At 36.3% G+C, this 15,368-nt stretch overlaps 1 protein-coding gene across 1 annotated transcript in view; it reads left to right on the plus strand.

The window, feature by feature from the left end:
- Positions 1–1,618: 1,618 nt before the first annotated feature.
- LOC149805175 (uncharacterized) overlaps positions 1,619–15,368 on the plus strand; it is a 77,138-nt gene continuing 63,388 nt past the window's right edge. Inside the window, exon 1 of the mRNA XM_089948091.1 lies at positions 1,619–8,606. The gene's annotated coding sequence lies outside the window, so the exon portion shown is untranslated. The remainder of the gene's footprint in view (positions 8,607–15,368) is intronic.

A 15,368-nucleotide genomic window follows, 5' to 3' on the forward strand; every position in this document is an offset into this window, starting at 1 on the left:
GAATTACTTCAGCAAGGATAGAGGTGGTAAACGATTTCAGAAAGGAACAACTGAAACAAAAATTAAAGAACAGGTTTGCTATTTTAATTAGAGAAGTGACTTTTTTATACAAAAGTTTACAAAAAAGTTTAAAAATATACACTGCACTCCAATTTTGATAGCCTTATGAAATGGCACTTTCAAAACTCTTCTATTATTCTGAAGTATTGCTTTATGCCTTACATGGCGGATGAGTTTTCAGCTGGAATTACACGTTTACACTGACTAAAGATGATGCACAATTCAAGCTCAAGAAATATGGATATAACAACTTAAGGAACTTTGATTTGGAGTCATTACACATGAAACCAGTAGTATTTATAACCTTTAACAAATATTTGCTTTTGTTTAAGTATATATGACAGTTACAGTCATTACCCAAACCTATATCTGAATGAACAGATGGATGGATGCGTATTTTATTTATGCATGTATGACCTAATTAACGAACTAACGGCTGGATAAACTGTAGTCTGAAAAATCAGATCCCTATACATGGTTTGATATTGATGGATGAGTTGCTGGTATGATGTCACCTGTTCATTATAATGTGCAATTTCGCAGCATGCAAATCATTCCGGAACGATCCGGCGTACAGGATAGACACTTACCGGTAATTGCTGAGTATCTAGCACGAATTCAAAAAATTATCACAGGACTTAGGTTTGTGCTATTCCACGTGCATTTACAAGTCGTCAAATATAAGATTTGACCCGAAAATGTTCTGTACACATCGCCAAAGGGGCCCTTAAGCCAATCGTAACTCAACATCCGCCAGAAATGTCAGTAAGTGCAAAATGTGTGTGCAGACGAGCGTGTCTGCACATATTTACACATTTTAGGGAATAGGCGAGACCACTCCCGAAATCTTGAGCCAGTGGCATTAGGGTGTGGGGCTGATTTAATGGCCTAGATAAACTGATGCATGTAACAAAGTAGGTCATAGTTCTTGATCGCTCCAGTACCGTTCTGTCAATTATAGTATTAGGGTGTCATTACATTCTTCGTGTTTTTAAATTTCTTGTTCTTCTACAATGTAAAGAATGATTAATAACGTAAATACATACATTATACCCTACTGTACCCTTAAATATCTACAGTAGAGCATATCAACAAACGATTTATGTCATATTCAAATTGGTCATGTATTCAAACCATACCGGTCCCTGATGTTACGGGTTAGTTACCTCTGTGATATAAGGCAGTTAGTTACACCACAATACTGAAATACAGCGAAATGAGAGAAACATTTTCAAAAATTCCGTTTCTAAATGTAAAAAAGTTAAATAATATTAGGTGAAGGCATAAGGAATGTGTGTTACAATAGCTGCCATATACACATTGCAGTATGTATCGAAACCAAAAGGTGGATATTTTTTTTAATACAAGCAATTTGCAAGGACCTAGTGGAGACTGCTATTAACAAAAGTACTTTTGTTTGTGATTTAAATCAGCTGAATATGACCTTGAGTAAGTATTTATCTAAAGTATTGGCGATCGTATGACTATAGCCAGCATGCAATGTGATAAACAAAGCCATAACGTTAGAGCATGTTTTCCAGCAGTGGACAGCGAGTTATGATGGGTATTTATACAAAGTCGTGTTTAATGTATTACTACCGGTAGAGAAGAAGGACATAAGGATAGTTGCTATTGAAAATCTTCACGTTTGTGTATGATTCCAAAACGTGGACAAAAGACCGGAGATTGAATTTTATACAAAGCTATGACTATTCTACTAGTACAGGAAGTGGGCAATTGCCTTAGAATAGAACATATTAAAAAATATAACGTTTGAGTATGAACTGAAACAATGGAAAAGTATATGGGAAAAGGTGTGTATACAACCGTGTAGCAAATGTTGTTTGAACATAGGTACATACAAGGACCTAAACACAGCTCCAATAGTAAAGACACGACATTTTTATAAGATTAGAATCACTGACAATGATTTTGGATCTGAATTTATGCAAAGCCACGACAAATGCATGAATACAGGTAGTGGACAAGGACCTAACGAAGGGTGCTGTAAAAAAAGCAGAACTTATTCAAGCAATAACGGGAGCATTGCGACCAACGCTAGTCACTCCCAGAACGACAGGAGCAGCCTTTCTGGATACCTTTGGAAACTCCTTTGACATCAAGTGACTCCTCAGACAGGAGAACCATTGAATTATGAATAACCAATTTTACTTAACTGTACCCAGTGACAATTCTGTGGGTGTTTTTTTTTTCAACAACACCTTGTGTTGTTTCACGGCCAAATTACCTCGAGTCATTTGGTTGTATCACGAAACTCAATGGGAAGTCGCTTTGGTAGAAATCTTGCATCCTACGCAAGTTCTGACTGTCAGTGAAAATCAGATGAGGTTTACCTTCGAAATCCTTAATGACCAAGTTTAAGTAGACTTGGACAAAAATGAATATTGCTTCTACTAATCCAAAATAGATAAAGTGCCAGACAACCCTCAATCCAGCACTTCTACATCATCAAAATTGATGCAGGCTATTATTTTAGTGCTCAACATCTGGTTGAAACGTTTACTGCTATTTTCAACGCTCAGTTTGGCAATGTCGTGGATAAAGCAATTATACACAGTGTACAATAAAATAGTTCGTCGTCTGTATATGAAGTTTTCGGATGACAACACATTACCATCACTTTTTTTCCCAGTTCTTTTGATATTCTGGATGAGACACCAAATGCCCCCGGAATTAAAAGTCATCTGCAAACAACGAACCATTTTACAAGAGTTTTCGTTTCCCTGTGGAATTAAGCAAAGGATTGAATATGATGTTTGTGTACTCTGATGTGGTGGAGTACAATGTGGTGGGAAACACAGCCGCGCCGTTACTGAGAGTCATTTCTTTCAAAGTGGATTCTACCATGGCTGCTTACGAGGAAGGTGGAAACACGTATCACGTTCACCATGTATTTGTATATCCCATTAGTTGCTTGCCGGGAAGTCGTATTTTGACAGGTGCATAAAAGGTTATGTTGGACAAACTATTCCATTCTCGAAAGGAAAAATCACAGTGAAACTATGTCTTTCAAGTGAATTGTAACCCATGTATCCTCTGTACCTAGGAGTCACTCGACAGCCAGGACAATATTTAGGAGATATGCTCAAAAATATTTAGGAGATATGCTCAAATCCGCTTTTCGTACGGTGCCTCCCATCTCAAAACCTACGGTGACGCGAGGATTACATGCTTTGAAAGATGCCGCTTTGACGCAATTTCTCCAAAATGTCATCATCGACAAACAAAGTCCCAAAGAAGCCTTCTTGAAAGCAGGCAAAAATGTGTTGCTTCAAAGTGGAAAGTACATTTTAGCTTGCCGAGAGACTCCTAAAAATGCGCTGGACGCTGCTGACCAAGACATTCATTCTTTTATTCATGCCACAGCAAGGACAAGAGGCAGAAACATACCATGAAAACCCTCCAAGGTTCATAAACACGTTGCGATAAAGGCTAAGAAAAGAAGAACAGCCAAAGAATTATACGTCTTTGATTATTAAACAGGAAAATGATGCATCGAGCGTCTTGCGAATGTTTGAAGTCAGAACTGCATGATTTGCCATGCCACCCACCATGATGACGATGCAAGAATCCCATTGGGTAGAATTTCATGCTGTCTCGTCTTTGACGACATCATCACCGTCGAATTTGAAATCAAAGGCCAGACGGATAAGAACATCTCTCTGAATAGCTGTTACTTGTACATGAAAGCCAAAGTTGTCAAAAAGGATGACACTGTTCCAGATGACGATGCCAGAGTAGCTCACGTCAACAGTTTTATGCATTATTTGTTCAGTGAAGTTGATTTGTATTTGAATACAAACTGGTAGCAGCAGCATGGATTTTTACCCTTACCAAGCGTACCTAAAACATCTCTTGACGTACGGAGAAGAAGCCAGAAAATTCATCCGGATGCTTGCGCAGAATAGAAACCTGATACGTCGGAGAAGTTCAACGACAAGCCGTTACAGAACATGGCAATTCTCACAATGTTAGATTTAACGACCGTCGAAAGAAAATCTTACAAGGAAGAAATTTAAAACTGACGCATATGGACATGTGGTTGCAAGACAAGTATTTGTTGAACGGAGTGTATATCCGCCTGATGCCGAATTGAAGCAGTCATTTTTTTCATCTGATGACCAATGCGAACGAGTACAAAACCATCATCCAAGAAATCCGACTTTACGTGCGTCTCGTGGAAGTGTTACCCAAAGTAGGAAACATCAGTCACACTTTGAGCAGAACGACCGCCAAGTATCCGATATAACTAGTGAAAGGTAAAACATTCACCAATGCCGCTGGACTCCGATCCAAGAAAATCATTTGCAAGGACAGTTAGCAAAACGTTTAATCACTGGCGTCGTCAGCAATGAAATCTTCGACGGAGCCATCACTTAAAATCCTTTCGGGTTTAAGCACCACAAGGTGTAGATTGAAGTTGAGATGGCTAGACCTTGTATACCAGACCTTTCGAAAATAAACTTAAGCAGAAAAGTTACTTGAAATCATACTTGACCCTATACGAAACCACGGGCTAGTTAAGCACCAACAACAGACACGGCATTTCGTACGACGATTATGCAGGAGGTTACACTTTGTGGGCTTTTACTTTTTACTCCTGACCAAGGCAGCGACGAGGGACATTTCCACTCTATAATATCCGGTCAGCTTCGTGTGGAACTTCAGTTTACCTAAGTTCTGCCCAATGCGGTGAACGTCATCTTGTACGCCGAATTCGACAACACTCTAGAAGTCAACAGTATGAGAGAAGTGATTAGTTAGGACAAGGAGTGAAGTTCATTAATTCGTTGTGTAATTAAGTTCTTTTCAACCGAGAATCGATGGTGTTAGCATAAGGAAAGAGTGTCGACAGGAATAATTCAGCTGGTAATTTATAGCTACAGCGGGATGTGATGGTTTATCTAAGACGACTAATTTTGTCATCTTCCTATAGGACACGAATAGCGTTATAGGCTCGCGAGTGCATATTAGGCTGCAAACTAACCATAACTTAGTTCTGTTGTCTTTTGATGGACGATATCTGACGCAGAAAGAGTGTGAGTATTTGTTGATTCCAGGAGAAGAAACTCATGACAGGAATTTAAGTTGGGTACTATATTTTTATTTGAATGGCAAAATAGCTCCATGTCTGGCTGCACAGTGGAAAGGGAACGCAATCTGCAACCATGAGGTTGATGGCCCGAAGAGAGAGAGAGAGAGAGAGGGAGGGAGAGAGAGAAGAAAGAAGGAAACGCTAACATGCTAACATATCACCATCAGTGATTTGGAAAAGATCGGAAGCACCAGTGATGCGAACATCCCGGCAATCCGAGTTCGATCATTCACTCGATTATATGATGAAATTTGTTCTATCAGTATAACAGAACGGCTAATTAAATTTCGCATAAATTCTACCTAAAATTGTAGGAACTTTAGGTCTATATGCTTCGAAACAACTACTAGTGCTAATAATACGTATATCCCTTGATATAGTGCTGTTGATAATTGGCATACATGTGCATCCGTGGGACACACATCAGCTTTCTATTGCGAACTATGCTTGCAGCACATGCGGCCTCAACATGGGTTCTATCAAGCTATACTGAAAATAGAGGTCCAAGTGCCACCAAGCAACAACTCTCGCTTCTCATCGACCCGTGGGACCGTGGGTAAAAATTATAAAATAGTCACATATTATGGTACGCCGTTTTTCATTTTGTTCGGTAATTCTTGAAGTAACTTACTTTTTAAGTTTGTGATTTTTAATACAAATTCTTTTAAAATGTATTTGCTTCTTTATATACAAAATATCGAAAATTCATCTTTCATGTGCAGGAAATGAAAAATATATTCTCAGTAGTCAAAATAGATTTGGTGCTTGATTGTTTATTAATCTGAAAAGAAAATAGTTTACATCTTTAAGGATATTTTGTTATGTATTTCATCAGCAATAGCTTTCAGTATTCCTCTCTGGATTGCTTTCATCACTTAGGATCCCAAATAAAATTGTATGTCTGTCTAACTGGTGGCTACATCATACTTCTGGGTCAGAATTATACGTCACCGTTTAATTCCAGCTTGTAAACCAGCAACCAATGCTTCAAAAATAGGTATTATTCAGTAGATTCATCTGAGGATTTAAGTTCCTGAATTTGCCTTTCTCTATACAAAATTTGAAGAATATCTGATTGGCTAAACTGCTCTCTCTCCGTGTGTGTGTGCGTGTGTTGGATTTATAACGTCGCTTTAACAGTTTCTCAGTGATATCGCTACTACGTCTACAGTGTGACACTTTATATTGATGTCTAGCACTGGGGCATCGTGCGGCACACATGTAGCATCGTGTCCCACCATCTATTCTGACACTAGGCCAACCAGTCCTAACACTAACATGTTAATGCTGAGCGCCAAGCGAGGCAGCTGCTACTACCATCTTGTAAAGTCTTTGGTGTGACTTGGCCGGGGTTTGAACCCGCGACCTCCCGCATCCATGGTGGGCGCACTAACCACTAAGGCACTGGAACTGTCTGGCTAAATTGTTTTACTTTCATCTCAAATATCAGGCTTAATATGCAAGTACAACGCGCTGAATGGAACACTGTCCTCTCATTGGTCGACTGAAAATGTGCTTATCATTAGGCGAAGTAGTTCATTCTCAGTCGACAAATGAAGCGAGAGCAATCATGCCATGTCCAGCAGTAACGTTGGAAAACGGGCTGGCATTCTTTAAGGTGGGGTAGTGAGCAACATTTAATGTGTGCCTAAAAAGTCGAATCTCTGAGGTAAACGTCGGTGCGAAAGCTATTACACTACACGAAGATCGGTGTCCATTCTTAAATAGGTCGCAGGAAAAATGGAAGAAGTGTCCTCCCTTGTATAGTATTTATGTAATTTATAGATAAACTGTAAACAACGATACGATTCCCTGTTCTTGTAATCAAGCAAATCGTTTATATCGGCCCTGTGTCATGTTAGATTTTTTGTGTGCATTGGTTTTATGTGGCAGAAGAAGATTTAACAGAGATTAATATAAACTATTTTTAATGTTGACTGTTATTCTCATAAACCTATATTTTTACACGTGATCTAGTGGGGGAAAATAGTCTTGAGCTGCAATCAAACGCACTTCTAAAACCAGTAGAATATTGCGCATGCCTGCGATAAAGAAAAGGAAACAAAACAACAACAACAACAATAATACATTTGAGATACTCAGAAGAAACAACGTATGTACAATGTACAAAACACTTCTACTTAAATGGTATGTGCTGGAGGGCATCCAGGCTGTGGAGTTATCAGTGTTGCAGCTGTCGATACTGAGAGAAATATTTAATGTCTAATAATGCTGATACACTTATTATATCGTAATATTAAATATTTTTTTATACCTTTTTTATTATATTATAAAATAACATTATATAATATATTCTGCTTTGTAATTCATATAATATTTGGTAGTTTGAATTAAGTTTTGCCAAACTTACTGGTATTTTCAAGATGAATCAATGGTTCAGAATGGTAAAGCCAGTTATAATACGTCAATAATCATTAAACTTCATTTCATCAAAGGAGTGTACGCACCTATGTGTATATAACGACAATGTTAAGTATTTGGGTTGGACTGTATTAAATTTCAGTCACCGTGAAATTACTGTTGATAAGCGAACGTGTTTAAACATTGCATTTATAAAATGTCAATTTATTTACATGCACGTTCCTTGAAATCTAAAACCAGCAAGTTAATTATTCCTAATACAACCTGCTGTTTTTTTTTTTGTTGTTTTTGTTTTTTGGTTTTTTTTATTAAGAGTGATCGCATAATAAATTGTCAGAGCCCAAACTGATACCTCTAGTTTTGGCAAAATTACAGGATCTCCTTTTGAGACAAACCTTATCAACGTTACCGCAATTTCTTGCACTTTTGGATGACGAGCTACCAACTGATACATGCGTTGTGTGTACTACGGTAATGGGGTGCGACATTCAGGACTGGACCAAGGGTTGACGATCACCTGGTTCGCCGGACCTAGCTACACCATCCTAATTTGTGACGACGATTATGGATAGTGTTTCAAATCATATAATGTCAAATGTCACTGAAATCAGTTCTGTATAGTTCTTCTAAACATTGTCTGGACAGGTGCCAAAATGAAGCTGGCGGAGTGCATAAATAGCATGTTTCTTAGTGTACTAGTCGGTTAAAAGTAATATGACGGTGTTGTATGAAAGCCCCAAATGCCGCCGTATCGTGCAAAAAGTCGTATATGCCAAATCCCCTGAATAATGTTGAATCTTGAAAGATATTGGTCCTAAACATTGTTGTGTGTCACTAAAACTAGATAATATAGACGATTCATCACATTGTAGACCATGTGATTTCTCCCTCGAACTGAAAAATGCGGCCATTTTCACATTCATACGAATTAATCCGATGTCCATCGGCGACATCCGTGGGTCAACCGATTTAAGTCGAAAGCTGGAACACAAGATTTGCGAACGTTACTGTTGTAAACGAAAGTCAACACAAAGCGATGTTGAATACAGTAAGTGATCCTTATATGATATTATTCCAGAATACTTTGTTCCAAATATAAATAAATTTTATACGAAATGAAGGAAAAAGGTTGAGTATGTTGTTACGATACCTGTACAAACTGATTTAATTTCAAACTTCTCAGATCCGTTTAAAAAAGTGGGTCTGCCTCACTTCCTTCCCTCTCTAATCAATTTATTCACTGTGCGCGTCTTGTTGTTAGTCTGGCCACCAGGATAATTTGTAGAATGCATGACGTCATTACTTTTGGAGTACTCCCAAAAACGAGCGGAATTAAGAGCTACGACAGCAATTGAATTAAGGGGTGGCACCTGTTTAATTCTGAAGTGAATATTTGAACATCATTTAAACCTCACATCCTGATTATTTCAAAGAATATTTAATGTCAGATAGTTTATTTTAATAAATCATTTCAGTCCTTCCACGCTTTAGTTAGATTGGTAGGATGGTGAATGGAGTTGGGGGCTTTAAAGAGAGAATGTACAGAATACAGATCCGCACACCTCTTCAAAATGGAGGAGATACTGGTCTTTAAATAAAACAAAGAAATACAACAATGAAGGAAATATGTTCCTCATGATTCCGCGGCCAACATGGCATGTAAATTGTTGTTGTTGTTGTTGTTGTTGGGTTTAACGCCATTTTTCAGCACTCGATAGGCCATACATGGCGGCCAGTATTAATGGTGGAGGAAGAATCCGGGAATACCCTGGAAAGAACCACCGACCCTCGAGAAGCTACTGGCAAGCTTTCTCACATACCCACATTGGCCGAATCCGTGACTGGAACCTACGCAGACAGAGGTGAGATGGCAGTGATCCGTAGGCCGATAAATCAGCCCTTCACCCGTTACGATCTTGATGTTGGGGTTAGGGGCTGATTTCATGTATTCATTGAACTCTGCAATTATCAGCAGACACTTTTGGCTGCACAAATATGTGTATATTTCACACACTTACCGGTATTTTTCGCGGCTGTTGAGCTCCCGTCGGCTGAAGAGTTCATTTTGCGATATGTACAGCATATTTCCGAATCAAATCCTACGTTTGACAACTTGTAAATCCAAGCAGAATAACACAACCCTAAAATACCGTTGACATTTAAGTTTCGTGATCACCATACTACACAGAGCAACCAATCCGATGCGACTTCCGCTCGTTCGCTCATTCGAAACACTCGGTACGTTTGGTCATGTGACTCGGTTGTTATGCTGGAAAGCGCTAAAGTATGATGGACGAAATGATTGCGGGTGTTCTTGACGAATTGGGCTATGACGTGAGATTAAAGGTGGAACAACAAGAAGCATTATTAAAATTAGTTGAGGGAAAGCATGTTATTGCTTTTTTACCCACCGGCTTCGGGAAAAGCCTGATAGAGAAAGGTAACGTGAATTTAGGAAATGTTGATAAAATGACATTGCTCTTTATTGAGGTAGGAGTTATTTGTATGTGAGAATAGTGATAATCGATTGGGCGAGCTGTGTTGGTGATACTAATAATATTTATTTGTGTTTTAGGCCACTAACCCAAGATACATATCCATACATCATGTGGTACAAAAAAGATGTCATAGTGCGTAACAAAAGAACATCTTAGTTATAAGAAGTAATATACATAAAAGTAATAATTATTGCATTTTACAGATATAAGTTATATAGCTATATACTGCACAGTATTCAAACAAGGGGATTTAAGTGTGACCATAAAAGCTGTGGAGCAAGATTTGTGATGATCTAAAGTATTATGTAGCAGGAGTCATTGATAAAATTATTATGATTATTATTGACAGTATGACATTATCATTTTTTGGATTGATAGGATTAATATGAAGTTATAATAATTTCTTTTGTCCTTTTCATAGTTTTGATATTTAAATCTTGCCAGTATTCATTGGAAAGTGTTGGATGGATACACTGATTTATGGAATGTTAGACAGAATCTTACTGATTATGCCGTTTCTCTTGGAGACCTAATATGGGATGTTTTGATTCATATAAATTATGAATGCCTGTCTACATTATAAAACATAATTACCACACAATTCATGAAAATTCTTTATCAATCTTCATAGCAGTGTTAAATGACAGTATTCTTTTGTTTTATTCTTATTAATGAATATAATAAATTATTCAAGTATGTGTTCTTGTCTAGAAAATTTAAATAATGAAACATGCATTCAGTAAGAACACATTGACAACATATAAAGATGATCACATAACAGTTTCTGTATATTGTCATTGTGATAAGGCTATTACTGGTGCATGGAAGCCAAAAATATTAAATGTGACATTGTATAAAAAAATGATAAGTACAATTCAGAAAATATTTTTTTAAACATGCATGAAATAATAGTTTTTCTGTTCTTTTGATCTTCAGTTGACCGGTAAGCACCAAACAGTGCTGGTTATATCACCACTACGGGCCTTGATGTTAGACCAACAGGCAATAATGAAGACACACAGCATCAAAGCCCAATGCATTATAAAAGACATGCCAAAGGAATCCATTCAAGGTAATTTTCCATTGACAGTCATGCATATATAAAACAGTGTGTGTAAAAGAAAATGATTTATTAAAATTTGGCACAAAAATTTATGCAAACCAATTAATAACTTTCCACAAAGTATCTAATATACTAAGAGATTTATGATGGTGTTGATTTCTGTTCTTGTCCTTATTACATACCAATCAAGGTAATACAAATAATTATTGAAAGAAATAAATCAACTGTTATATTTAGCATGGGATATTGTGATCATACACTAATGGTAGACTATCTTTATACAAGAAACCTTAAGTTATTTTGGTGCAAGAAGTAGTTTCTTCATTCAGATCTGTATTTATCTTAAACATAACCTGTTTTATATTTTTGTTATTCTTTTACAAAGACAAGTTGTAGAACAAATCTATTACACAATAATAAAGTAAAAACTGTTAATGTAGGAAAAGGATAGTAATCAAATTTCACATTTCTACAGATATCAAAGATGGAAATGTAGATGTTATTCTGGCCAGTCCAGAGGCTATCATGAAGAAGGAATGGTTACAGATTGTACATCAAGAACCTTTGTGGTCACAGCTATGTCTCCTTGCTTTTGATGAGGCTCACTGCATTTCACAATGGTGATTATTATATTCTTTATACTAAAATTTATTGTACAACATAATAGAATACTGTGTAACATCTGGCACAGAGTCTGTCTTTCGTTTATAGGAGTTAAATACAATATTGTCCCTGTTTCCATGCAGTAAAATTCTGTTATTTAAAGACTTTGATGTGTGTATTTCAAATCAGATAAAATAGCTCTCTAAATTCAAATGAGACATTATGAAAATAATAATGCAGTAAACAAATACTACCTCTGAATCTGAATCATACAAAAATTGCATGTACTCATGTAGCTCTTAGTGCCTTGGGTCATTTACTTCAAGTTCAGTACAATCATTCTTATAGCAAGTTTAATTATTCCATAACAGGGGACTTGACTTTAGACCGGAGTATAGAAAAGTGGCTGAGCTGGTGACTCATTTCCAACACATTCCATCTCTTCTCCTTACTGCCACAGCAACAGAAAAAGTGGAGAAGGATTTGAGGACTCTACTTGCACTTCCTACTGGGGACACACATACCATTGCCAGACTTCCAGACCGGTACCTCATTCTTTTATTTAACATCTGTTCTATGATTTTTATGACCATTCACTTTCACTTATATTTTAAGTATTTTGTTTGTCTGTTTATTACTATTTCAAGAAATATGTAAATTATTGTACAAACCTGTCTCTAGCTGTATTTGCCTGAAATAAACCCCAACGCCACAGTAAAACTATACATTGGTTGTGGATATTCATAACATTGCACACATCTTACCGACCTATTCACATGCTATTAAACTTTTATCCGATAAAGAACTGACATACAAATACAAACAACTACTAGCAGTGGTAAGTGCAAGAATCAAGGGATACTTGAGTAGAAATAGGGTTAACACATTATTTAGTTTTGTTTTGTTTGAAACAAATAGGGGAAATGTAAGTTGTTATAGCATAACGTCTATAATATTCAACACATACTCCCATAGTGGTGATACACACACCCTTCCCCACTGATGAAAACCTCTTATATTCAAGCAAGGTACAAATTTCATTCTCTTCATTCTACATACATATTTTACCTATCTAAACTTGCCACCTCTCTTATCAACCATTTGCTGTCTGCTTAAAGTGACTGCACTTTTTGCAATGCAGTGTTCAGTTTTCGTGTGATGAATTCCAACAAATTATAAATAGTGATCATGGGCTTTCTGTCAGATAAATATGAGCATTTAAACAGACACAAAAAATTATTGAATAAAACGTAAGGTGAAACAAAATGTCCTGACTTGTATTTGTTTCTTGTGCAACATAACACTAGTATTAAAAAAGTGTTTCTCTTTCAGACCTAATATCTACATACATATGGAGAAGTGCTCAGAGAAGTATGAGGAAGTGCTTGCATGGTTGCCACATCATGTCATGTCCAGGAAGGAGAAGTCCCAGAAGATAGTTGTCTATTGCCAAAGCATGAGGGATTGCCAGAACATTTTTATGTGGCTCATGGAAGACTTGGCAGAGAATGCATACAAGGATAAACAGTCAGCTTCCAATAATCGTCTAGTTGAGATGTTCCACAGCAGGACAGATAACGAATCAGTGACTAGAATTCTGCAAGATTTTGTGAAGCTGCAGGGTTCCATCCGAGTTCTTATATCTACCGTTGCCTTTGGTATAGGAATTCAGGTTGAGGATATAGATGTTGTAGTACATTGGGGGGTTGAAAATTCAGTTCTCTCCTATTGGCAAGAAGTTGGAAGATGTTCTAGGGATGGGCGTAAAGGACTTGGATTATGTTACATATTTCCTAGGTCTCTTAGCCGCTGTTCAGATGAATATATGAAGAAGCTTTGTAACACATCTGACTGTCTGAGACGTTGTGTGCTGGAACAATTCCTTCTCTCCAACATGGACCAATCATCTTTACCATCGTCCAGAATGTGTACTCAAGAGGATTGTGATTGGTGTGAATGTAAAGCCTGTATGTGTTGTGTTAACTGCATGTACAGATGTGGATGTGCGGGAAAACCTGTGAATGTCATTGATCGGTTGTAGAGTTCTGGTTGAAATACATATTAACAGATTGGAATGTGCACTATGTGTAATTCAGTGAAACATTACAGTATTCAAGGCTCTCTAACCTAATTTAGAACAAATTACTACATAAGATTGGTTTAAAGTTATCTGCTGATATATATATATATATATATATATATATATATATATATATATATATATATATATATATATATATATATATATAGTAATGCAGGAAACAAATACTAACAATGAGTCATACAAAAATTGCATGTACCGGTACTCATGTACAGTAACATGTATATATTATATTACCATTTTAAGTGGATTTTGATGTAACTCATTGATGTTTCAGCACATACTGGGCTATACAACACTGAAACTACCAGAAGATGAAAAATGCATAGAAATTTGATTGGCATATCATCACATTCAAGGCTTACTACATGAACTGGTGACTAACAAGTGGACTGCACATAATTCATTGACACATCATTCTGTTGGAAACAAGCTGACATTTAAGAAAAAGCTGATTAGAAGTACATGTTTAAAAAATGCCTAGCCATGTGCTCCACTTTCCATTCCAGACTTCCCAGACATTATTTAAATGACACGTCAACATATCATGGCTGTAAAATCCCATATATTACAGTGGATTTGGACTGTATTAAATTCAATAACACATCAGCACATTCTATGCTAAATAACCTAATGTAAACTATATATTACATGTACTTGTAAATAACAAATATATATTTGGTTTACAGTCAGTCACAGATACATCAATACATTTGTTAGCAATATATTGCATATTGTTATTTATGTTAATGAGAGACTACCTGTCCAAACGCATCAAAATTTATTGGCATCCATCACAGATAACAATTATCTGTTAAAGAACTACATGAAAATATCTCATTTGAATTATAGTATTAATTAAATAAACTGTATGACATATTTTTATTATTTACAAATAGTTAATTCAAGATATTATAGTTCAAGTCTGTTATCTTTATTTATTGATCTAAATAATAATTATTAAAATATCACAAATGTGTTGATAGTTTTTATAGGAATTGGGCAGTTCTTAAAACCATACAAAACTTTAATCAACATTTTATCTTTCTTTCTTTTCAAGCATCAATTGATACCTTTCACTACTGTTTATTTTTCTAAAAAAATATATGTATCTGAAATTTACTGTCAAAGGTTACAAATAACATTGAGAGAGAGAGAGAGAGAGAGAGAGAGAGAGATGTTTATGATATGGAATCTGCATAGGCATTATGATTTAGGGTCAACATTGTTTAATGAGATTTTCCTAATGTTGGGTGTCATACTGATTATTAAGTGAATATTTAATTATTTAATTATTAATTTCACTACTATAGAATAAATAAAGAAAAAGTGGCAACACTTTTTGTAAACAAGTGCTGTAATTTTTTTATATTCTTGTTTTGAATCTCTAAAATTGGATTTAAATGCACCATTATTGGGACCCTTATAACTTGGAAGTTTGTCATTTCACCTTGCTAATCACAGTAGAACAAGCATAACATATATATGCACTTCTGTCTGGAGTAAATGTTAGCCCCAAATGATCATGTAGCACATCTTGAGCTG

Source organism: Sinohyriopsis cumingii, chromosome 2 (assembly GCF_028554795.1).
Source record: "Sinohyriopsis cumingii isolate HCF-2022 chromosome 2, ASM2855479v2, whole genome shotgun sequence".
Taxonomy (NCBI): Eukaryota; Metazoa; Mollusca; class Bivalvia; order Unionida; family Unionidae; genus Sinohyriopsis; species Sinohyriopsis cumingii.